The 27,350-nt window shown below is 38.1% G+C and overlaps 1 protein-coding gene across 5 annotated transcripts in view; it reads left to right on the forward strand.

Moving 5' to 3' along the window:
• Positions 1-107: 107 nt before the first annotated feature.
• The window catches only part of LOC110831275 (cilia- and flagella-associated protein 58), a 135,937-nt gene continuing 108,694 nt past the window's right edge, over positions 108-27,350 (forward strand). For all 5 annotated transcript variants that reach the window (XR_015534948.1, XR_015534949.1, XM_087347900.1 and 2 more), the window contains exons 1-7: positions 108-244; positions 3,848-4,084; positions 5,896-5,993; positions 10,832-10,995; positions 11,677-11,846; positions 13,612-13,801; positions 18,964-19,110. The gene's annotated coding sequence lies outside the window, so the exon portion shown is untranslated. The remainder of the gene's footprint in view (positions 245-3,847; positions 4,085-5,895; positions 5,994-10,831; positions 10,996-11,676; positions 11,847-13,611; positions 13,802-18,963; positions 19,111-27,350) is intronic.

The raw sequence follows: 27,350 nt of genomic DNA on the forward strand, positions 1-27,350 counted from the left end.
CAAACCAATCCTAAAGAAAAATAACGCGTTCAAGCACCTTGACATTAGCGTTATCTGTAGGCCATCCTTGAGAGCTGTGACTTACGTCACGTGACTGTATAGAGTTCCGGTACGTTTTTTGTGTGATGTGCGTGAAATGTAAGTATGGGAAAAGCAATTATTCGAAGGTGAATTTAATTGAAGGACTTCACAGAAGGTGAACTCTGGACGTCCTGGGAGTATCAAGCATTGCAGGCCGTCCTAGGTGAGTTATCTGAGACAACCTTCCCTTGGTAAGCGTTGTTGGCGGTTAGGAAAGTATCCGGCTATAACAGCAGCAACTTGCCACTTTGATTTTCAGCGCGCTCATACCACATGTTTGATATTTATTTCTTTGTATAAGATTAATGACAAAAGATCATCATTATGAATATAAGGCTTAGGTCTCAAGACCTGTTCCTTTTTTTTAAGCTCAAGTTTATTTCTTAATATGCTTGCGTATAACTTGGATGCAGACGACAGCAGTGTAATTCCCGTGTAGTTGTTGCAGTTTTTTGGTACCTTTCTTTTGTGTGCCGATACAATTCCTGTTCCCAGCCTTTGGGTATTGGTGGTTATGCCATGTCTTGAAATGGCTGTCTTCTGGGTTGTTGCGCCATGTGATCTGGTAGAAGTTTATCGACGTTTCAGAGGCTCTTGCTGCAAGGACCGCTAAAACATTGGTAAACTTCTACTAGACTACACAGTACAACAACTTCACTCACCACAGTGAAAACCTCAAATCCTACTTATGCCATGTCTTATTAAATAACTGTAACTATTGATCTTTTCATGGGGGTCCACCATATTTAACATATTTTGCATTTTGATTATCACACCATGGGTCTATTTTTATTTTGTTAGTACCAGATTTAGTTCCTCCATTGTTATGTCCTTACCTCAGTCAACTGTGTCAGCAATTTCTTCAACCCACTCCTCTTGAATGTCAGGGTTTTGCCGCAGTTTGGAGTAATATGTCTTACAATCTTCTTTTGATATTAAGTTGGTTTATATTTTATAATTTACTTATAATTGTAGTTTCTCTAGTATTTTAAAATTTCATTTTTGTGGCCTGTTATATCACGTTCCAATGATTTCACAAATTACCCCAATAACTTTGCTTTGATTCTTCTGGTTAATTTTCAAACTTTTGCTCTAAGTTGCATATATATAGCATGCTGTTCTGGGCCTCTAGTTTGTAAGTACAGTAAAACCTCTCTAACTTGGACACTTGCGGTTCCACGATAATGTGTCCAACTTACAGAGGTGTCCAGGATAGAGGGAAAGGGGAAAATCATCCTTTCAAATTGTGGTGTAATGACAATGTGGTAATTTTTTAGTATTATGGAGCCCTTCCCAAAAAGGAAATTATTGATAAGAAAAATCAAAAGAGTAAATTAAATTTTTACAAATTTTGTTTTCACTAAATTAAACTTGCATGGATAAGCTGAAAGGGAAGGGCACCAATACTTTACGTTTACCGACAATGTAATCTATTTACTTACATAATCTAACTACTGTAATTTCTGTTAACACTGTTTAACTCAGTTGCAAGCACAGTACAGTACGATCCGTCCATAACGTGGTTCGCTATACCGCGATTCCAGATATAACACGGGTACCTCATGTCCCCCATAGTGCAGCAAAAAAGAAAGAAGTTCATCAATTATCCTTCACACAGAATTCAAAATTATATTAAAATGCAAGCCAAATTAATTATTTATTACTTTTTCCGTAAAAATCAATCGTAACATAGTTAAATAAGTATGTATACTCTTAAATGGCGATAGTCTATCAATACTCTATAACGCGGGTTTACCCCTGTCCCCCGCGACCCGCTATAGTGGGGTTGTACTGTACTGACAAAGTTAAAACTGTACCAGCAATACGTACTGTAGTCCAGTGAAGGGTTTAACAAAGGAATAACTATACACTTTCACTGCATTCCGATGATGTGTTCAAAGTCTCACACCCTCAACCATAAGCTAATCCTGAGGTAGAAGGCATTCATCAGTCAGAAATTCAAAATAACAAAATACTAACTGTAAATGTTTCCCATAAAAGCATTGAAGCTAAGTGCATGAACCTGTCCAACTTACAACAAAAGGGGTGACCAAGTTCCAGGATAAAGGGGTGTCCAAGATATAGGGTATTGTGGACATGTAAAATTATAGGATATCTGCAGGTTCCAATTAAAAGTGTCCAATATAGAGGGGTGTCCAACTAGAGGGGTTTTTACTGTATATCTTATTCATTTTTTTGTATTAGTTACCTGTTTTAATTCTTCATTCCATGTTCAAATCCATTTTATTTTTGATAGTTTTTTGTCCTACACTTTATTTAGCAGCTTCTAATATTGTATCTTTTATCTTTAACTGGTTTTCTTCAGCGTTGTATGTTTCCAGTCGTTAGAGTTTGCCATTCAGTCTGTTTAATATAATATTTGGATGCTTTCTAATAAATTACTTTTATCATTTTATTGATTTTTATCAGTTTATTACCCCTCCTTTGAGTGTGATTTTGTTTACTGATTTTAAATGTGCTTCCCAGCAGAAAATGTTCAGTATCAATCTCACTTAATCTGAATGCTGTAGTGTCTCTTACTGCCATCTTCATTTTATCATTAATGATGATTTAGTCAGTTACAGATTTGGTTCCTCTCGCTTCCCACGTGAACTTGTGTATATTGTTGTGTCTGAAGAAGATGTTCATAATTTTGAGTTTATTAAATAGGCAGAAATCTATGAGTTCTCTTCAGTTCTTGTTGACAGTTTGTTTGCCTTCTGATCCAATGTATTTATCAACTGGTTCAGCCCCATTTCTTGCATTAAGTCCCTGGCCAATATGAGGTATATATTTTTATTAAGTTTGTCAATGACTACTTGTAATTTTTTATAAAATTCCTCAGTTTCAGTAGTTTCCCTTCAACTGGTGCATAGGTGTTAATTATTACTGCTGTGTATGTTCACATTTTTAATCTGAATTTCACAATCCTTAGTGATATTCATTCATAATCTGTTATTCTGTTCCTCCATTCTTTCCTAATATTGCTTCCCCTGATGAAGCACGTTCTTCACTTGGTATTCCTTAGTATATAATTACATAATTCCCTGTTTGGTTTGTCCAATTTATGAGTTATACCTCACACATTCCAAGTGGTCACTTTGAGATTCCTCATCATACACCTTTTCCCATTGCCAGGGTCATTATCCTTAAATTCAGTTTGATTTGTCTTGACCATTTTCTGAGTAGTTTGTCAAGTCGCCTGACAACCTTTCACACTGCAAGTTCAGTTGTGGGGGTGCCATCTTAGGCCTTTGGACAGGCTAGTTGGTCCCACTTTAGTCTAGTCTCTCCATCTTGATCTTATCATCTTGGTTAGACCCACCAGGAGCTTGATCCCCTGCCGACATTGCTCACAGAATTAGAGGCATGCAAGCCTTCTCACCACAACAAGGTACAGAACCAACCAACTTGAAGAGGGTGATTAATGGCAGAAGGTATTTGTGTGAATTAAAGTTTTCCAGAAAAATTCTTGGAACATGTGCAGGAAGCAGTGTTTCATTTATTTTTTGCCACAGATAAAAGTATATTACCTGCAGATTGACCTTGGAAGTAAGAAGTGTGATTCCTTGGTTTTTCTGCACATAATTTTTCACACAGCTGTGTTCACTTGAACAACATGTTTCAAACCAGTGTGGCTATTATCAAGTGTATGTCATTGCACTAAGGATCTTCACTCCAATCTCTGTCAATAGTTTAACTGCATCAGTGCTAGAGTCTTGGCAATGATAATTTTTAAGTCCCAGTTATTGTACATCTTTTGCAGGTTTAAATTCCCCAGTACTGATCAGATTCCGGCTGAACTGATCAAAGGAGGAGGCGGAACGCTGTGTTCTGAATTATGCAAACTTATCTGCTCCGAATGGGATAAGGAGGAAATGCCACAGCAGTGGATGGAATCTATTATTGTGCCAGTTCATAAGAAGGATGATGAGACATTAATAATTATTGAAGAATCTCCCTCTTATCATGTGCCTGCAAAATTTGATCCATCATTCTTCTGGTAAGGCTGACTCCATATGCCAGTGATTGGGGATCATCAATGTGGGTTCTGTCATAATAGATCTACAGCTGATCAAATTTTATACATTTTTCAGATACTAGAGAAATAGTCGTAAAGAAAGCTTCTGACACAGTTAAAAGAGAAGCTTTTTACAATATTTTATTATATATTACAAGTTTTTAGTCTATGCTGATGTTAATCTATTGAGCGATAATATGAATACTATAAAAGCAAACACAGAAACACTCTTAATGGATAATAGGGTTGTTGGTCTAGAAATAAATGCAGAAAAGACATAGTATATGATCATGTCCCAACATCAGAACTCAAGACAACAAAAATATAAAGATAAGTAATGAATCGTTTGAAAATGTGACAAAATTCAAGTACTTGGGGAGGACACTAACAAATCAGAGTGACATTCTTGATTAAATCAAGTGTAGATTAAATTCAGGGAATGCTTTTTATCAAGTTGTTCAGTGTTAGGGCCCTTTCACACGTGGCTCATGTGAGCTGAAGTGACTGCTGGGGATAGAAATTGCACCCTTTCAGACGAGAGCCGGTGAACCTGTGTGAGCGGCTCATGAGCCACTGTGCAGCTCTCCCCTAGTAGCGTCTACTGGTGGGGAGAGTTTTGTCTTCTTTAACATGGAACCCTTTCACATGAGGCTCAGTGAGCTGCAGATCAAGCCAGTCTAGCCATTGCATTTATACAGGAGAGTGAATAAGTATTACTGTAAATGGAATTATGGTTGAAAACTTTGTATGTAGTGAGTGGACTCTTACTTAAAATGTAGTTACTTTTTATAACATAAATTACGTTGTGAAGTTCTTCTAAACATATCTTGTGGTTACGGACGACACAAAATAGTGGTGGCTTCTGATTGCATGTACTCTGGGTTTTCGTGTTATGCCTTAGTCCCTCCAAGAAAATGCAAGGGTGGCTCATAATGATTGTGTCTGTGAGACCCGGCAAGGCAAGCATGTGGAACAGCATTACGATGAACATGTGTTTAAACATCTTTCTGAAGCAGCAAGCGTGTCATTGTGTTCTGCCGAACGTATCGCAGAATTCATGTTGTAAGGTGGTGGTACATTAAACCATCCTTATCGGTTGCCTGATTCGGGTTTCGAAATTTGGAGCAAAAATATGATGTCTTTTTCCTTTGCAAAGGATCACCCCATGGAAGACAATTATTTTTATCCAAGGATTTAATTATTTCAAAAATATCTAATTTATTTTTGTCATTCCATTTAATATTGTGCATGAATGGTCTGCTGTTACATTGTAATTTCGAGGAAGACAACACCATACAGTGTCCATAATTTTGTTTCCTTGAAAGAAACTCATGTTTACAATCAATTCAGCCTTTTATAGTTAAAATATGATGTTTGTTCTTTTGTCTTTATTTGTATTAAGGTGATAGGTCAGAAGATGAAAAGTATACAAATATCAGTCCTGTGCCATTTTCATCCTCTTTTTGTGTGCACCCACACTTTTGTTGTTTATACAACCATTGTGCTTAGTAATTTGTTACATGATAGGACAAAATGAAAATTATGAAATTAAATGTTTTGTTCAGAGAATTCACACAACTTTTCATGATGCATGTGAGAAATCAAACATGTCACCCCTGTTGCACAGATAAATATAAACTAATTTATGCCTTTCCTACAGTTTGTAGAAGTTGTTAACTGGAGATAATAAAAAATGTCACCACTCACGTGTGATCACCATTTAATATTCTCTGTTTGTAGACGTTGGCATCATGCTGACCAAAGTTAATGTCGGTCTTGGTTTTACCTTGCAGAAGGAAGATGAAAGTGATTTGGGTCATTATGCTTGTGCACTGGTTCGTGAACCTGTGCTTTCTGATGGTTGCATCAGGCTTGGTGACAAAATAGTTTAGTAAGTATTGTGAATGTGATACTCTATTTGTCGCTTCAGTGAAAAGTCAAACTACTACAACCTCATGTTTTGCAAGTTGTTTGTGAATGTTACATGATTTACTCCATAAATAAGCAACTTATTCACTCATTCAGTGGATCAAGATCATTCATGATAAACTGATTGTTGTTGAGCTAGTCAAATTCCACGCCTTGAAGGTTTCATTCGCAAGAACCTGTCTTGCACTATAGAGATTTTTGGCTGGGATGCCTTTCCAGTGTGTGAGATCACTACATTGACTGCCACACTTCATAATAAGCAGTTGTGATAAATGGGAGTATCGAAATGGACTGTGCAAACTGATATAAATTATTAAAAGTACAGCTTCCAAAAACCACAGTAGCGCACTCTTTGCAGCTTTGTGAACTGATAGTCAAGATTTAACTTCATTAGCTGGCAACTTAAGTCAGTGGGGATGTTTAAAAACTGAAGTCTGTGAACTATTCCACACATGGAAGAACTCAGAGAATCCCTTCATCTGCAAGTGTGTCTATCCAAGTCAGTGGGGGGAACATTTACAGCATCTCTTGTAATGTATGTAAGTGAACTTCAGTCTCTGATGTTGCTGCAAACTCACCATTGACGCAGCTGACTGTGTATGGAAGATGACAGCCAACACGTTCATGTAGCAGAAATAATGTGACCTGTCATAGCTAATACGTGATCTCCCTTTTGTTTAATTCAGTTGACAGACTCACACCATGTTTTATTTTTTAAGATTATTTTATAATTGTACTTTTATCCGTGCTTAGGTCCCATTGTTGCTAGGCCATATATTGTGCCATTTAAATTAAGATACAAAGATTAAATACATATTCATGTAAGACTAGCATATCTTGGAACCACAACACTATTATTAGACCCCTAATGGGCATGCATTGTAGTGCTGATGATCTCAGAGGAGTCATATTTGCTCCTAATCATTTTTCTTAGTGATGCACCATTCAGGACATGTGCATACACAATTTTGGTTCTCTGAAATTTCTTGTGATTGATTATGTTTACCAAAAAGACCACACTATTTTATTTTATGAATAATTCAGGAGATAACTTACCCATTTCATCCCTTTTTTTGGACTAGGCTCCTGCAGTTTAGATATTTTGCTTGAACTGTCTCACCAAAAGTGCTGCTTCTACAGATGCAAAGAACTTATGAGACATATACATCTCGAGCAGAATGAGAAGTCAGCGGTTGCGGAGCACAGCATAAACACAGGGCACTGCATTGACTTCGGCAGTACTGCTATGTTAGACAAACAGCTTTATAAATTCTAATATGTTTAAGTTTATCTGTTTGTGACACATTTAGTATGTCCATGTTTTTAGTTAGATCATATTTATGGTTAATGTTTAAGTACATGCTGGGTGTTCTATGATGTTTCTTGATTGTGTGCAGCGTCTGTTTCTGAGGCCTTAAATCTACCATGAACTGCATTTTCATTGCACTTCATACTGTCAAGTCATCTCTTAATTCAGACATTGCCCTTCTTACATGTCACAGATGAGTTCAAATTTTTGAAGAGATATGTTTTTCATAATTTAAATCTAAATGTTATTAGTGACAATGTTGAATAACCACTCGGCTTCAAGGTATATGCATCCATAAAGAAATATTTAGGAGAAAAATGTAAGGAGGTTGGTGAACTGACTAAGGAAGGTAAAATGGAGAGAGCCTACAAGATAATTAAACAATTCTTTGGTAATCGATGGATAAGATGCAATTGTATACAAACTGAAGAAGGAATGGTAGTGTATCAGCAAAAGGACATTGCTGAGGGATGGAAGAAATACCTAGAAAAACTTTATGGAAAAGGAGGGCATTATGGAGAAGAGACACTGGAAAAGGAAGACGAAGTCGATCCAGAAGAGAAAGGAGGCTATATTCTGTGAGATGACTTCGACCAGGCTGTAACACAGATGAAAGATAGGAAGGCAGCTGGTATCGACGATCTACCAGCGGAGCTCATCAAGGCCGCAGGCGAAAGGGTACAAAGTGAACTGTTCCACTTAGTGAGTAGAATTTATGAGACAGGGCAGATTCCATCAGATTTTAAAAAGTGTATCATTGTCCCGCTACCAAAAAAAGCGTCTGCAGTCAAATGCGAGCAGTATAGAACCCTCAGCTTAGTGGCCCATGCATCTAAGATCCTAACCACTATAATTTTACGGAGGATCGAAGGGAAGATAGAAGCGATGCTCACGGAGGACGAGTTCGGTTTCAGGAAAGGAAGGGGCACCCGTGAAGCAATTCTAGGTCTACGCCTAATTATTGAAAAGAGATTAAGGAAAGACCAAGACACGTATATTGCCTTCATAGACCTGGAAAAAGCGTTCGATAGGGTCGACTGGCAGCTGTTCAAGATACTGAGGGAGGCAGGCGTGAAGTACAAGGACAGGAGGGTGGTGCAGAGACTGTACAGAGAGGAGATGGCGGTGGTGAGGTGCGGTGAACATCAAGCAAGGAATGCGACAGGGCTGCTCACTCTCACCTGTCCTGTTCAGTGGTTATATTCATAGAGGGTTGGATGAGGTGAGAGAGAAGCTTGAAGGAGTAAGAAGAGTGTGTATTCAAGGGGAGAAAGTTGACATGCTACGATTTGCTGATGACATAGCAGTGTTGGCTGAAAATTTGCAAGACCTGGTAGCGACCCTGGCGGAGATGGAGAGCACCCTCAGCACCACCTACAACTTGAACATCAACAAAGAGAAGACTAAAATCCTGGTGGTGAGCAAACATGGCATGCAGGCGCATTGCTCGCTGGGCAGCGAGCGGCTGGAGAACATGGAGTCCTTCACGTATCTTGGATGCAGGTTATCATCAGATGAAAGGTCAAAAGCAGAAGTTATAAGCCGCATTAATCAAGCGAAGCTCGCCTTTAACAAAAAGCACAACCTTTTCACCTCTAACAGCATTGATAAACACCTCAGGAAACATCTGGTAAAGACATTTGTATGGATTGTATTATTATATGGAAGTGAGACCTGGACAATCGGGGAGGCAGAGAAAAAGAGAATAGTGGCATTTGAACCGTGGTGCTACCGTAGAATATTAAAAATGCCCTGGGTGGACAGAGTGTCAAACAAAGAAGTGCTGCTGAGGATTGAGGAGGAGAAACTGTGCCTGTGGGATACGTTACAGAAGAGAAGAAACATCTGGGTCGGGCACATCATAAGACTCTTGGGACTGATTAAGATGATCCTTGAAGGTGCTGTGGAGGGAAAGAACTCTAGGGGCAGACCGAGGTTAACATATATTAATCAGTTAACGGAGGACACCGGCTGCCCCTCCTATACAGCATTGAAGAGACTTGCTGAGGATCGAGAAGCTTGGAGAGCTGCTGCCAGCCAGTCCTACAAATAGGATTGATTACAAAAGAAGAAGAAATAAATGTGTATATCCTTGAGCTGCAAGCAAATGCACACACACACACACATACTGGCAATATCAGTTTTATACATAGATGGCTCCATACTTGTGATTACCATTATATTTCCCAAAATGGTTAAAAAAAATTATTATGCCCTACATATATCTTTGCCTTAGGAAAAGTAGAATAAATAAAGTAATTCTACATGTTTTTATACACAGATTAGTTTAAATTCTTGTTGTGACTAGTTATTTAAGTATTTTTGTCCCATTAGTATGGAGTTAGAATTCTTGTTATATGTGGTGCTAATCTCATGTTGGCATGTTATTACAATATATTACTTTTTATATCCTTATCCTGGTGTACTGTTTTTTTATGAGGTGTATGTTATGATGAGTTTAGTTTGGTAGCCTGTATATGCATGGGTTGTTATTTCTTGTTTGTAGCATTTTCTATGTGAAAGTTGACTGGTGTATTCAAACAGTGGTCATATATGTAAAAACTGTAATATGTTTTATGTGTGGAAAGCAGGGCTGTGGAGTCAGTAATAAAATCTCGGACTCCTTCATAAAAGCTCAATATGTATTAATGATGGTAAACCTACTAAAATGGTAAATGGTACCACAAGAGATTTCATCATGAGGCTACATTTTAGACTTATATGTTTAAATATTTGTCTAATGGTTATTGCTGAAATCGGTTGATTTGTAGACAGTTTGTATTCTTAAGGTACCGGAGCCAAAGTTACAAAGAATTATTGAATCTCCCTAACCGGGAGACCACTGGCGGCTCACACGGTAGCGAAAGCATTCTTAAGAATTTATGTCGGAGTCGGTACATTTTTACCGACTCCACAGCCATGGCGGAAAGGATAAAATATTTCCTTCATATTCTTACAGTCCGAGGTATATTAGCTAACATGACTGACATTGTTGTTTGTTTTGCGTCCAAATGTGAAAGGGTTAAGGAAGTGCAGTTATAGATTGGCAGTAAAATGCCAGCTGGATGCTGGGATTCAGTTTTTCCTCATTGTCGGACATAAAAGTGGTTTGAACATGAAGCTGACCACTTCCTTTCATCATCTCAAATGTACGTGGAAGTTTTATTCCATACTCTGACTGTCTATGTGGTGTGATTCCTAGGTCACAGGAATGGATGCACTGCCATAACAATTGAATGTTGTGATGTTATGATAATCTTGTAATATATAGATTCAGTTATTTCAAAGAGAAATTTGAAACTGAGATGAGAGAATATGCTTTATTAATTTTTATAGGCAGAAGGATGTACCACAGCAATGAACATTTGGGTTTTGTGAAGGACACAACATTTCTGAACTAACTGAACAACTCTGCTGCATGAAATTAGGAGAGTGAAAATGGGAGGTGTTTCTATTAAATGTCTGATACACAATTAATTTTGTTGCTCTAGATGTGCTGTCAGATTTGACTGTGAAGAAGCTCTTGCCATTGGATTCCAGCAGTTTGAGCTACAGCAAGTTACACAGAGTTTCAGATGAGTGACGTTCCAGTCTATGTGTGTCACCTTGGAGATGTCATCTACCAAGACACCTTCCGCAGGTGTGCATGGAGCTAGTGAGTAATATTCTAATATTATATTTGTGTTCAGCCTCATGGTTCTAAATAAGTAACCACAGTATGAATGAAAGGGAGTTCTGGGTTGTTTCACATAAGTCATGCTCATTATCATTATCAACAGATTCTGGTACAATATTCTGTGAAAGATACTTTTATGCAAGAGGTTTATATTAAGTTGCTTGGCTGATTTCATTTTACTTCATATATGCCCTCTATAACTATGTGAAGCTGAAGTCAGACTTTATCAGGAAACAGTTGATTATATGAAAAATGGATTTTTAACATATATGTTCATACATGCATATACATAAATACTTATGAACATGCGTACAGACACTTTTTTAAACTTGCATTTGAAAATGTTTTGGTGTCTATTCAGTTAAATATTACTTGCAAAACAATTTTTGCAAAGTATTATCTCACAAGGGTTCATATAGCAGTAACACTCAAGACTCTCATTGGGAGATGCCCACTTCAAAGTTTAGCTGCATTGCCGTGTATCCTAACTGAGATTGTTTATGGTTTCTTCAGCCCCATTTTAGACATACTGTGAAATAGATTGTGACCATTCCTTTTCCAACACAAAACTTCAAGAAATGTAGATAGTTTTTATGAAATGTGATTTTGGGTAGTTCTATAGAAATTTGACGTGTTCCAATTTTGGTTCACATATGACAGCAGTAGCAGACACTTTACATGAGGACCTACACATATTTCTGTGTGCTGAAGTGACTGGGTGGGGAATCTTCAGCCAGACATCCACCAACCCACCCACCTAACCAATCACATGGGAAATACCCGACTCTAACATAACTGGCACCATTCACAGATGTCAAAGGTCATACCTGGTAAGTGACCGTAATTGTTGTGGCATTCATAATTTTCTAACTTCTTCCTAGTTCTTCACATGTGGGGCAGAATGGTCTATAGATGCCTCTGTTGGACCATAAAATTTAAAATATTGCTGCCTTTATTACAGGTACTGATGGAAATGACAGCTCAGATAATTGAGGTTAAATAAAATGTTGTTTTGTTATATTGTAAAAAGTGTCCATTTTCATACCTCATTTAAGGTATGACAGCTCACATGCAGTTTTCATGAAACCAAAGATGTATTGGTATATGATATATAATATGCTCAAAATTCAGCATTCAACTCCTACTGTATTCTGAAATGCCTGTCTCTAAATACAGGGTATACACAAAAGAATGGTGCAGTTTCACAAGTTAATAAAAAAAATATTTCCGCCGCTGACGGTGTATGTTGTGCCCGTGTGAGGTGAGAAATAATTTTTTTATTAACTTTTGAAACTGCACCATTCTTTTGTGTGTGAGCACATCATCTTCGTTTTACAGGTACCAGAAATAACTTGATCTAGGTAAGAATTCGCAAAAGGAAATTAAATTTGGTGGGATGATGGATTTGTAGCCTTGAAATTTATTAAACATTTTGTGTAAGCTATAGATCATGAATAACACAAATATTGACACACCATCTGTAAAACTGAGTGGAGACAGAGTACAAAAACAGAAAATTTTGTTTCATAATCTAAAAGAAGTCTATATAATTCAAAGAAAAATGCCCAGGTAGTGCAATAAGCTTTTCAGTATGTTCTGAACTACTAGAAAGACCAAATTGGTGTTCCGGTTTTGTTTGTATGGTACACACATCACATATGTATGTACAGTTTATCAGGACATGAGTGAAGGAAATGATAACAATGTGTGCAAAACTGAGAATGAGGATTGTATGTATGGTGCATAAACACTGCAAGTAATACTTGAATTTGATGATATGACAATAGAGTAGAAACAGTGCATAATGGCAGATTGACTCAATGACTGTAAAACAGTGGTTACCAAGCACATTGAAAATCTTGCTTTTTAAAAAAAAAGATTTTATACTTTTTTGTGTCAAGGTATGAGAATTATAAATGTTGGTTGCAAAGGCAAATCTACAAGTCAGCAACTTCAAATACCTCATGAACTATTAAATGACTACATCAGCAACATACACAACATTACATACATACATATTTATTTCATTCCATGGATCCATAAGTTAGTTAGATGGTCAGAATTTATACAATACATATATACCAATTACAATTCATACTGTTATAAAGATTCAATTCAATTAATTTATTTACGTGTTTGCCAACAGCAAGAAGCCAATAACAGGCAAACACTGATAATATATACAATAATAGTGAAATAAAAATTAATAATATAAGGGTTTACATAAAATACAAATACATCCACTCATTACATACAGTTGATAAATTATACTACCCGTTTATAATATATTATGACAAGAAAACTTTAATGAACATTATGAATTTTTATAATGTATTCTTAACTATACAAAGGAAGTATTTGATATATCAGTTGCAATACCAGAGAAATCACTAAAGCTGTTACTTTTCTATCCACATGTTTTATGACACACCAAATAACAGAAGTCTCATGTTAAACAGCACAGCATACTGGTATATGTGTCTTCATATATTGCCTGTGAATATGATGGTTTGGTGGTTGGATATTGATCAAGAAATGTTCTGTGTAAAATTCATGCAGCCTCATTGACCAAATTGTAACATTTTTTGTCCTCAGAGAGAAGATTCCTTCTGGATTGAAGATAACAGTTTTGAGCTTGTCATACATGTTCGAAGCATCAAACATATAAAATGTTAACAGAATTATTATTCTGAATTGAGAAGAAACATTGAAATGGTGTCTTATTAATCATATACTAACCACACATGCATGAAGGTACTTGGACTGGAACCTACATATGCTTCAGGTAAGGATGCACATGTGCTTATAGATATATTTAGACAGAATTGTTTCAAAGTAGAGAATGAATGCAATTCTGAATTTTGAGTATATTTTTGTCATATGCCAACATATCTTTGGTATATATGACAAGTATGTATGAGCTGTCAGACTTGAGAAATTGAGTATGAAAATTGACGTTTTTTGCAACATAATGAGAATGCATCTTATTTTACCTCAATTATCTGAAGACTGCCTGAACCTGCAACTTCAGTATTAATATACTTCAGAGTCCTCCTTTAGGTAGTAAAGTGTACAGAGTTTAATACTTGTATCTTCTTATATACTAAAATTCGTGATTTGTCGTTGTTGCCAATCTTTCGTAGCCAAACAATTGCGTCATCAAACAATGTTACGTCATTTGTTTACTCGGCATTGTTGTGTTGGTATATGCTTCACAACGATGAGATCACCAAGTACCAAGACGGTCGCATGATCACTGCTCCAGAAGCAGCACATCGCATTCTTGAAAATGAAGATTTGACTGACAGTTGGCCTTCGAACAGCAACGTAAAGAACTAAAACATCAGAAATATTTAACAAATAAAGAAAAGCGAAAGAAGACTTACATTGATAAATGTAGAAAAACTTATTCAACAAGAACAGAAGGGCAAAAAAAGAACAGACGAAGATTTGCAAGGGTGGAGTGACTGAACAAGAACAGTTGGCCTCTGAACAGCAACGTAAAGAACTAAAACATCATAACTATTTAGCAAATAAAGAAAAGTGAAAGAAGACTTTCATTGATAAACGAGACCATATTAACAACACACATAGAAAAACTTATTCAACAAGAACATAGGACCAAACAATGACGTCATCAAACAAATGACGCTTCACAACGACGAGATCACCAACTACCAAGACAGTCGCATGATCACTGCTCCAGAAGCAGCACATCGCATTCTTAAAAATGAAGATTTGACCGACAGTTGGCCTCCGAACAGCGACGTAAAGAACTAAAACATCAGACCTATTTAAGAAATGAAGGAAAGTGAAAGAAGACCTTATCAATTATTTGAAGTACCAACACCAACAAGGTAAACTGATACTAATAATAATACTCATTCAAGTCATACTACTCATTCCATATATTACGATTACGAAAACTATTATGAAAACTGACTTTATGATCGATTTTAAGACAAAGATTTGCAAGGGTGGGGCTGGACATAGAAAGTTTACTGACCAAGAACAGTTGACCTCTGAACAGCGACGTAAAGAACTAAAACATTAGACCAGAAAAAGTGCTCCGAAAGGAGCGCGTTGCTCTATATACTAAAATTCGTGATTCCCCATCGTCGTCAATCTTTCGTCGCCAAACAATTATGTCATCAAACAATTTTACGTCATTTGTTTACTCGGCATTGTTGTGTTGGTATACCAACACATCAATGCCAAGTAAACAAATGATGCTTCACAACGACGAGATCACCAACTACCAAGACAGTCACATGATCACTGCTCCAGAAGCAGCACATCGCATTCCTGAAAATGAAGATTTTACTGACAGTTGGCCTCTGAACAGCGATGTAAAGAACTAAAACATCAGACCTATTTAAGTAATGAAAAGTGAAAGAAGATGTTATCAGCTATTTGAAGTACCAACACCAACAAGGTAAACTGATACTAATAATACTACTCATTCAAGTCATACTACTTATTCAATATATTACGATTATGAAAACACTTTATGATTGATTTTAAGACGAAGATTTGCAAGGGTGGAGTTGGACGTAGAAAGTTGACTGACCAAGAACAGTTGGCCTCTGAACAGTGACGTAAAGAAGTAAAATATCAGATTAGAGAAAGCGCTCCGAAAGGAGCGTGTTGCTCTAGTCTTAAATTTTCTGAGATGTGTGACAACATAAATCTCAGGTTTTTTTCTAGCTTACAAAAACCATGAAATTTTGTGGTAAGATTTGACCCAAAATTTGCCATCGAATTGGCTCCCAAGAGCAGTAAGACAAATATGCTCTAGAATTACTCTTATAGGTCTACAGTTAGAGAGTAAAATAATGTGAATCTTATCAAAGATCCCAAAAATATTTGCCATGTTACCTTTGTTAAAATAGCTTAAGTGACATTTTTCTTTTGTGTATACTTCTTGAAATATCTGTGAAATGTTGATACCAGCTCAGTAGTTGTATACTACTTAATTAGGAGTCACATATTAAGACTGACAAGTATAATTAATTCTGACAGTGTTATCACATCCATTTGTTGACTTCATGTGGAATGACCCCAATGTAAGAATTGACTTCTCTTTGACAGACAGAATTCTTATTTAGACACCAAAGATGCCATTGAAATTTTCCTTAGATGTAGCATATTTTTTGAGAAGGATCCTGAAAAACAGTCTGGTAAAGAGGAGGTTGGTGTTCTGGAGACCAAGAGACATTTGTTCTTCTAGTTAACAAAGTTCATTGTATGTAACTATTTTAGTTCTAAATTGTGTCTTTTTCATGTTATGTACTAAGAAAATCAAACATGAGCACACAGTTGGAGACTCTTGGCATTGTTTCTGAGTGATTTGATTCTTCTAAAAATGTAGTGGGCAAAAAGTGTGACCAGCAGAGCAATTTTTGTGTATGAAATGTCATAACACTATCAGTAGGTACACAGTAGGATCACAATAATAGGTTTAAGAAGAAGTGTTTAACATTTATCTTACTAAGGTTCCTTGTCTGGGAGTAAGTTGTGTACTCAGCCCTATATAAGGGTCCTTGTGCAGAACGCAAATCTAGCAACACTGTATGTAGACTTGGCTACTTCTTTTGGCCTGTTTTAGAGGCTGCAAACATTGATTCACTTTCTCTAGGGTTTTGACAAGGTCAGCCTGAGCTATAACCATAAACAGCAATAAACATTGTTATTGTCAAGTGGGTTTGGGCTTCCTTTTCATACCCCCTATTCAAAGCTTCTCACATTCCTGGGCATGATGTGTGCAAAGAATGTGTATCCACTGAAGTAGGGGAAACAAATATTTCTGTGTGGTCATTAGTTCACAACCATGGCTTCTACCATGTCAAATGAGCTTCCAAAGAAGAAAGTAAAGTTAATTCTAAGGCCTATTTAGGCAATTAAGATATTAACTGCATTTTTAAAAAACTGTTTATTCTCTGTTCTATTCGAATAAATGTGGCTTTTATTTCGTCAATTTATCATGTTTACTTTAGATAATATTATGAGCCGGGATAGCTCAGTCAGTATAGTGACTAGCTACGGGCTGGACGGCCGGGGTTCGATCACCGACGGGGGCAGAGGATTTTTCCTCTAGCCTCTGCGTCCAGACCGGCTCTGGGACCCACCCAGCCTCCTCTACAATGGGTACCGGGGTCCTTTCCCGGGGGTAAAGCCGGCCGGGGCGTGATGCTGACCACTCACCCCCATCTAGTGCCGAGGTCAAGGAAGAGAAGAGCTATACCTCCACTCACCCCAAACGCCTGCATGGCGTATAGTGGGACAAACTTTACTTTACTTTTACTTTAGATAATATTAAAGTTTAAAAACCTGCAAAAAAACTCCTTAGGGCTGCTACCACTTTGCCATTTAAATTCCCGTCATTTAAAGGTTAATGTACTGTCAGATCCTTAGTACATGCTTTAAATATGCAAGATTTAAAACCTATTTGGCATAATTAGATGTCCTCAAACTTTCTTCCCAGCAGATGCAGTATTCAATTCAATTCAATTCATTTATTTGAGTGCTTGGCAACAGCCAAAAAGGCCAATAACAGCCGAGCACTAACAATACAAAAAAATAATAAAAGTAAACATAGCAATACAAAAACAAATAATGAACTAAATATATAAATGTAGAATATAATAATGATAATAAATCAATTCATTAATTTATTGCAAAATAATGAACAGTAAATGAGCTAAATAATATGCCTAAAAGTGAAACATTAAAATAAAAAACAAACAAACAAATGAACTAATTATATAAATGTACAATATTCAATTCAATTCATTTATTTACGTGTTTGCCAAATTAAATACTTCAATTCTATAATTAAATTCTTTATTTAATGTACTCACCAACAGCTGCTATAGCCAATTACAGGGCAACACAAACAAACAAACAAAATACAAAGACAACACAGAAAAGGGAAGAAAAAAAGACATTAAAAACTTAATAGATAACATAAAAAGCAAATTTAAAGTACAAAAGTAACCAATAAGATCCACTCTAGGTATTATCCCTTATGGAATAAGTGTCATCAAAAGAAACATTGATTATACCAAGAATGTACAAACATAATTAGCAGCAATGACACACCTGGCTGAAGGACTGTGTCTAAGCGCACCGCACACGCAAAACGTAGAAAATTCTCTTATTTGCCTTGACGGCACACGAATACCAACAGTATCCATAATAGAATTGCAATTAATTTTGCCCTTAAAAACATTAATAAGAAATAAAGCATCGAGATGTCGCTGCCTGGAATAAAGTGTTCTAAAATTTAACGTAGTTAAAATCAACTCATATTTACCTGAGGTATTAAACTGAAAAAACCGGTAATTGCACAAACTGGCAAATTTCCTTTGAATATTTTCTAATTTATTAGAATCAGTCTGTGTAAGATTATTCCAAGCGACAGAGGCATACTCAAGCTTTGGCCTAACTAAAGCATTATACAAAACAACAAGACTGTCTAAAGAGGAAAAATTATATGTAATAAATCGAATAAGCCCTAATGTCCTAAGTGCCTGAGAATAAACAAAATTTACATGAGAGTGAAAGTAAAGTTTACTGTCTAATAGTACACCAAGATCTTTTATACAGTCAGTACGGGAAATTAAAATACCACTTACAAAGTAATTAAAGTAAATACTGTTGGTTTTCCGTGTGAACGATATAATTTTTGTTTTCTCAACATTAAGTTCCATAGAATTATCTTCACACCACTGATGTACAGAATCATTATCGGCTTGAAGAGATTTGCAGTCATCCAGTATTGTTAAGTAACTTAAAGCACATACCATACAGAAGGCCTCAGTTCAAAATGCTTCTATTTTCTCCACAATTGAAGAATCTTAAACTGAGGTGTTCTCACTTCACCCTGCCACACTCTACAACAAGCATTCTGGTCCATACCATTAATGTTTATGCTTCATCCTACAGAGCATCAAATGGAGAGAGATGTCATGAAAAGCTGCCAGCCACCTGTTGATAACAAGGTCATCATTGACACCAGTCAGGACCACTTGGGGATGGAGCTTTTCAGTCATTCAAAAGTCACTCTGTTGCAAGAGCTTGACAAAACTCAAGGTCAGAACAAGTACTGCCTTATGTTTCATTTAGTGGTGCATAAGAATAGGGTTAATTTCTCCTATCATTAGAACAGGAGTTGGAAACTCAGGTCTCCATAGCCTTGAAGGTGTTATTTAGAATGTTGTTGTTGTCCTTGGGCCTTGGCTAATATTTGTATACTCTAGCTCAGTGGTCCCCAACACAGTGCCCGCCAAGGCTTTTTTTGGATGCCCGAGTTGTTATGGAAAGAGGTTATACTGAATAATGAAGGTCATTCAACCATGAACATTATAAAATCAAAGCACAGATCTCGACTTACTGATGCCCATCTTGACGATTGTTTGCGAGCAGCATCATCATCCTACACTCCCAAATTTGAAAAACTGGCCGATGAAATGCAGCGCCAAACATCACACTAACTTCCCACTTGAGTAATAATAATTGTACTTATGAAACTACGTATTTTTGATTGCATGGTTTCATGTATCATTAAATGTCGTGTTGTTTTGTGTATTATTTGGTGTCCATATCTTATTTGTCCAGAGAAAAGAAAATTTGGCTTTGTTAATTGGTTGGTGCCCGCCACGATCTCATAAACTCTCAAATGTGCCCATAGGCACAAAAAGGTTGGAGACCACTGCTCTAGCTGATGTGGTGCTTATGAAATATTCACACTGCCATACTAAAAAAAAGTTTATGGGCATAAATGAAAGGTGTTTATAAAATAATAGTCCTCAGGAGTAAGTTGCAGTTAACAACAGTAACGTTGTTGCTAACTCCTGGAAGTTTGTGTTGTGACTAGGGAAAGAGCCCACTTTTAGTCTGTGATTTTCTTAATATAACCTGACCTGAAGTAATGGAAATGCTTATTTGTTATGACAGTCATAAGAATATATTACCAGATGAAGTTACTGAAAGTGAGCATAATCAATAGCTCTAATAATGAAATTCTTTATTTATTGCGGCGGTGTTATAAATACACAGAGTGCAATTTCAAGCACATTATTTCTGTTATGCAGTTATGGCAAAAATATAAGAAAGAGTTCTATGCATCAAAGCAGTGGCAACAGTTTACATAATATGGGTCTGGAAGTTCTCTTTCTTTTCCATAATTACTGCTTGGCATGGAAATTTCACAGCAGGTGATGCAGTGTCCTCTGTGACCTCCTGTATGTTTGTGCAGACAGTAGAATAAGCCAGAGATGTGGGAATTTTTAATTGATTTAAAGAAAGGAAAACAATTTTTAGTTTATAAATATGTATAATGTGCTCCATATAAGACTAAATTAAGACTTGGTATTCATATACCTAGCCACTGCCTTAGCATGGTTTGTATAGCCTGAACTTGTTCCTCTGCTGCTGTTGTGGCACAAGCGCTGGAGGTGAGCGGACATTACGAGTATTATGCTGTGTTAATCCTTCTGGCCTCTTATGGCAACCAGTAAGGATTTGTGTTCTGTTTGTTGGAAGGCGTTCTGTGAAAAAAGTAGGTTATTAGATGTGGTAGCTGATATCCATTTTCACTGTACTCATCTTAAAATAGTGATAATGCGCTTGCAGTATATACTGCTATTGGCAGATTGTTGTACAAATGTGAAGCCATACAAAGCTACTGAAGTCCCCAAGGACAGATGAGATACCGGTGAAAATACTACGGTTGTTCTCAGCATCTGATTCTAGTAAGAAAGTGCTTTCTTTAGAGAGGTAATTTTGCTCCGTGTATGCAGTGTCGATACTGCAGGCATACCTCGGAGATGTTGCGGGTTCGGTTCCAGACCACCGCAATAAAGCGAGTCATACTATTTTTTTTGGTTTCCCAGTGCATATAAAAGTTATGTTTACACTATACTGCAGTCTATTAAGTGTGCAATAGCATTATGTCTAAAACACAATGCGAGATCATTGCAGGAATTACGGAAATGTGACACAGAGACACGAGCACATGCTGTTGGAAAAATGGCGCCGATAGACTTGCTCGACGCAGGGTTGGCACAAACCTTCAATTTGTAAAAAAAACGCAATATCTACGAAGTGCAATAAGATGAGGTATGCCTGTATTAGCATACAGATTGAGACAGTGTGTCTGAATGGTCAATCAACAATTGAAATGTTGTGTAGTATCCCAGGTCCCCCAGAGTCGTCGGACTCTTGACTCTTGGACTAAGGATTAACTACTGCAGATGAGCCGAGCGGATGCTTCTGTGTTCAGGTGGCTATGGAGCTGTTGGATAAGGCGTCACTTAAGAGTGATATAGCTCAAATGCAATCTTTAGATGTGCTTTATTGACAGAGCTGCTGATACAATCAGTGAGGTTGCTGAGACTTCAGAGACCCAAGAGCAGAGATTCAAATTCAATGGCAGCGTGACTGCCTGAGCTGAATGGTTGTAGTTACTCCTCCTTGTCTTAAATTTGCGAGAGGTATATATATGCTTCAATAAATGAATTCCCTTGACATAGGGTACCAAAATACTCCAGTTTCTGGTACTGATGTGGAAATCTTTTGCAAGCCCATCAAACCATCACGACTTGGGTCTTCCACTTCTTCTTGTACCATCACGTTTTCCTAGCATCAATTCCTTGTGGGCTCTTCATCATTCATTCTGAGCACATGTCCTGCATATTTTATTCTGGAAAATTTGCCTTTTTTGGAGATTTGAACATCATTATATAATAAAATCTTCTCGGGCTATCAGCCGTGTCAAGTGGTTAAACATGAAAAGACCAACGTTTCGAGGTCCATCTCTGTCCTCGTCCTCAGGGTACTGAAGTGGTTGGGGCTGTCCACCTTATCATGTGACTGGTGGATGACGTCACGAGCACGCCTTGTTATGCTCAGCTTACCGATTAGACAACATTCAACACAGGAAACCAGGCCCGGCTTAGCACAAAACCTCCGTCTCTGTTGATATTTGCGGTATTCAATCGGATTTCAATTGCCTCCTTCACGATCCGGTCCATGTAGCCTGTTGCCTTATCCAATACTGAAGTATCGCTAAAGTCGATACGGTGCCTTGTGTTGAAGTTGTGTTCTGCAACCGCCAACTTATCCGGCTGTTTGAGACGTACATGTTCTTTACATCTGGCCTCAATTGATCTCCCCGTCTGGCCTACGTATACTCTGCCACATTCATATGGAATACTATACACCCCAGGGACCTTTAGACCTAAGTCATCCTTCACAGGCCTGAGCAAATGTTTGTTTTTCGTTTGTGGTATATGAACCGTCTTAATGTTATATTTAGCCGAAAGCCTGCTGATTTTGTTCGTAATGTTTTTTTGATACGGTATTGAAGCTATACTGGTAGTCTTTTCATCATTTAATTTTGGCTTCCGTTTAGGCTGTATAATTCTTGTTATAACCATTCTGCTGAAAAATGCGTTTAGATGGTGAATTTCTTCACCCAGACTATCAGTTTCACATAGTGTTCTGGCGCGTCGGACCAGTGTGGTTAGTACAGCCTCTTTTGTGCCGGATGATGTTCGGATTTGGCGTAAAGGTAGAGCTCCGTATGTGTGGATTTTCTATATACCGAGTGTCCGAGTGAACCATCTGGTCTCCTACTCACCAGAACGTCCAAGAACGGCAGAGTTTTATTATGCTCTACCTCCATCGTAAACTTGATATTCGGACGGATGTTGTTAAGGTATTTCAGAAATTCCTGTAACTCATCCTTTCCGCGTGGCCACACCACGAACATATCATCCACGTATCTATATCAACTCATTGGCTTCCTCATCGCCGAACTTAAGGCTTGCTGCTCAAAGTGTTCCATATTTGGTCGTAAAACGCACCTGCATATAGAAAATATGTGGTAGTGAGCACATGTCTAATCAGATTGGGAGTTTGTTTATGGAGATGTTGCGAAAGTACCTGTAGAGTGACTTCCAGCGGAACTTTAGTAAACAGTGAAACCGCATCAAAACTCACCAAGATGTCTGCTTCTTGTAGTTTGATTGACTGTAACTTCTGAACAAACATCTCTGAGTTTTAAATGTGATGGTTGTAACGTCCAACAAACGGGCCGAGAAGACCTGCCAGATACTTTGCCAAGGCATATGTACTATGTAGGAGAGGCTATACAGTTTACTATCAGTCTCAGTGGAACGTCGTTCTTATGAATCTTAAGACCGCCATTCACGATCGCTCCATTCGTCCAAATGGCGCGGTGTCGCTCCAAAATTGTACCGTGAATGCGGAAACTGAAGTCCATTGGCGTGGCGTGGTGGGCTCGTTTGGATATTCTGTCGAGCCATAATCCATCCGATCACTCCATCGCGTCATCGTATCGTGAATGGGGGAATCGGCGATCGAGCCACTCCAAATCGGTTCGTGAGTGGCGGAAACGTGGTCCATTCTCATGCCAGTCTGCCACGAGCCTTCGTCCAGTGAAGTCCAAACTTGTATAATGTCGGGTCGTGAGTTTGTTATTGAGATGATTGAGAAATATAGAGAGTTGCCATGTTTGTGGCAGATAAGTAGTGAAGACTATCATGATAAAGCTAAAAGAAGCTTAGCAATGGAAGAATTGGTGGTTTTATTTAAAACCAAAGATCCTACCGCCAACAAAGAAAATTCCCTTATAAGTTGCTTCAGAAAGGAGCATAATGACTTAAATTGCTTCTATTTAAGAGCCATTGCTTTGACCACTTTCGTTTTGGTTTTTTCCTTTTAATATACAGGCATACTGCCGTAGCTAGTACCAATTCTTCTTCCATCGCAAACACCACGCACTTCACAGAGGGACAACAAACCGCGACTGGCGTGACGCGACCGTGAATGTAGTACCTCTTTGGACGACATCCATTCGGATGTCATCCATCTGGAGCGATCGCGAATGGCGGCCTTTAGGTAGTCCATATAGCCTTGGTGGGGCCGACGCATGGGGTATCAGCTTCTTGGCGACTTCTTTATGAGAGAAGTTGTTTGTCTCTCTTATTTGTTAGTCGGATCCATTCTCAGCTTCATATATACCGGATCACTGAGTACGTCTTTTATTTTATTCTGATAATTCTCACTTAGTAGTACAACTACTGCATTGCCCTTATCTGCGGGGAGTATAACAATATCTTTATCTTTCCGCAGGGCTAGCAGTGCATCCCGTTAGGCTTGTGAAGTATTTCTATTTTTCAGTTTTGCTCGTCTTAGTATTCGGCTAATTTCCTGTCGTATTTCCTCGGCTGTCTCCGTAGATAGATGTTGGATAGATCGTTCCACTCCAGTGATAACGTTTTTTAAATTGGACTTAGGGCCTGTAGTTTGTGCGTAATTTAGACCACTGCTTAGAATGGCTATAGCTGCTGGGTCGAGTGTCCTTTTGGTTAGATTAATCACCACTTTATCTGTCTCTATACCCTCCGTTGGTTGTTGTGTGTCTTGAAGGCGGACAAATTTCTGCTTTTATGTGGCGGTAGAGGACAGTAGAATCCAACTTGCTTGCGCCGCGATATAGTTATCCACCATGTCCCAGTCGTGGCGAGATAGTAACGTAGCCAATTACAGATACAGCCGGAGGAGTTCTTAGGGAAACCCTGTTCGGCTCACGTCTCTTGTCGTGTATTCTTTCACGGATTAATGCCAAGCTCGTGCATCGTAAAATTCTTCTCGAAGCCTCCGCATTGACATGATGTTTTACTTTAATACATGTAGGTATAATGCGTTGATCTCGGCATCTAAGCATAAATGATAACGAGGTGAGCAGTCTTGATTTTCTCTTCCGGAGATTCTCCAGGCGTCGTATATCATGATAAGTTTCCTCCCCGTAAAGGTACGTAATGTATGATCTTGAGCTTTCACGGCGACTATGTACAATAAAATCTTCTCGGGCTGTCAGCCGCGTCAAGTGGTTAAAACATGAAAAGACCAACGTTTCGAGGTCCACTTGACGCGACGCACATACGTAACCGTGCCCGCCAGCATCTGAAGATGGCCAGAGACCGGATGACGGCACGCTGTGATCGCCTAGCCGACTCGGCTGGCTTCCAGGAGGGCGATCGCGTGTGGTTGTATCGTCCTAACTAACTAGATGGCTTACCGAACCCGAAGGTTCATCACCTAATTAACCAAAGCCCTCCACCGGACCCTGTCCTGGGCCAACGAAATCCAGTCTCCTTCAACTCCTATCTCCCGTAGATCCCGCCTGGGATTATCCTCCCATCTGCGTCTAGGTCTCCCCAGCGGTCTCTTCCCCTTAGGCTTCCCAACCAATACCCGATGCACACCTCTTGTCACATCCATGTGCGCTACATGCCCAGCCCATCTCATTCTTCTCGACTTAATCACCCTGACAATACTGGGGGAGGAGTACAGATTTTTAAGCTCATCATTATGCAGTTTTCTCCACCCCCCATCGTCTTCCCTCTTAGGCCCAAATATCCTCCTCAACACCCTATTCTCAAACACCTGCAATCTGTGCTTCTCCCTCTGAGTGAGAGACCATGTTTCGCACCCATACAAAACAACAGGCAAGATTATTGTTTTGTACACTTTAATTTTCAGGTTCTTAGAAATCAGACGGTAAGACAAAATATTTTGGACTGAGAAGTAGCAAGCATTTCCAGAATTTAATCTCCTAACTTCCTCATGATTGTCATTTTCATTTGTTATTGTTGTTCCCAGATATTTGAACTTTGTAACCCTTTCAAAGGACTTATTAGCTACCCTTAGATAATTTTGCCCACCTGTCTGCTGACGACAAGATACCAACATGTACTTAGTTTTTTTTTAAGTTACTTCTAGCCCCACCTGTCTACTAGCCTCTAGTAAAACTTTTGCATTCCTCTTTATTGTATTCATATCGTCCCCCAATAAATTAACATCATCCGCATATGCCAATAGCTGATGTGTCCCATTCAATTGCAAACCCTCCTGCCTATCTTGGACTTTCCTGATAGCATATTCTAGGGCAAAGTTAAAGAGCAAGGGAGACAAAGCATCTCCTTGTTTTAGACTGTTCTTGATGAAGAATGTCTCAGATACATATTTACCTACTCAAATTTTGCTACAGGTTTCATCTAAGCACATTCCTATTAGACTCACTAGCTTCTTTGGTATACCAAATTCAGTAAGAATATTATATAACACTTCTCTCTCACAGAGTCATAGGCTTTTTTGAAATTCATAAATAACTGATGTACCGTCCCACTGAACTCCCATTTTCTCTCTAGTATCTGACGAATGCAAAAGATCTGATCAATGGTTGACCTGTTTCGGCTGAACCCACACTGATGATCCCCAATAATTTCATTCGCATATGGAGTTAATCTTGCCAAAATAATGTTGGATAGAATTTTGTATGAGGTTGATAGTAGAGAAATTCCTCGGTAATTACCACACTCAGTCTTGTCCCCCTTCTTATGAATAGGAATAATTATGGATTCCTTCCATTGTTTTGGAATCTCTTCCTTATTCCAAATTAACTGAATAAGCTTTTGGGTCTCCATATGCATCTTTTTGCCACCTGCTTTAATTAATTCGGCTGGAATCTGATCAATTTCTGGAGATTTATAACTTTTCAACGTCCCAATGGCTAGTTCAACTTCATCTAAGCTAGGTTCTGGCACCAACAGTTCAGCTGTATGTATTTTAATCTGTCTAATGTCACCAGTCTCATGAACATTTAAGAGCTTGCTAAAGAAACTTTTCGACCTATTCAAAATTTTTATTGGATCTGCAAGCAAATTGCCATTATCATCCTTTACCACATTGGTCTGGGGTTGATATCCTTTCTTAAAGTTATTAATGCCTCTGTACAGGTCTCTGATATTTTTTTCCTTATTATTTGTCTCAAGTTCAGCAATTTTGCCCTTATTCCTAAAGGTTCTGCTAGCTTCACGTCTCACGTTACATAGATTATCTGCATTTGTTTTGTTTGGGTCCTGCAACCATTGAAATTTTGTTTGCTTCCGTCGATCTATTAATTTGGAACATTCTACATCAAACCACGGTTTATTTTGCTTTCTCCTGTAGTATCCTAGTTTCTCTTTGGCTGAAATTTTGATGCAGTTTCTGACATTTTCCCACTCCCTGTTGATGTCCCCACTTCCCATATCTTCATCCGTCTCTAAAATTTGAAACCTATTCGAAATTTCAACTTGGTATTGTTCCTTTACCTCTCCCTCACTTATTTGTTTCAAATCAAATCTTTCTGTGTCAAAATTTTGCTTAGTTCGTCTACTTACTGAAAACCACTCCCTCACCTTTGCTACCACCAGATAATGGTCAGTGTCACAATCTGCTCCTCTGAAAGACCTCACATC

The sequence above is a fragment of the Zootermopsis nevadensis genome, unplaced genomic scaffold (assembly GCF_977971745.1).
Source record: "Zootermopsis nevadensis isolate Lab colony 2312 unplaced genomic scaffold, Znev_1.0 Znev_ptg000012l, whole genome shotgun sequence".
In the NCBI taxonomy this organism is placed as follows: domain Eukaryota; kingdom Metazoa; phylum Arthropoda; class Insecta; order Blattodea; family Termopsidae; genus Zootermopsis; species Zootermopsis nevadensis.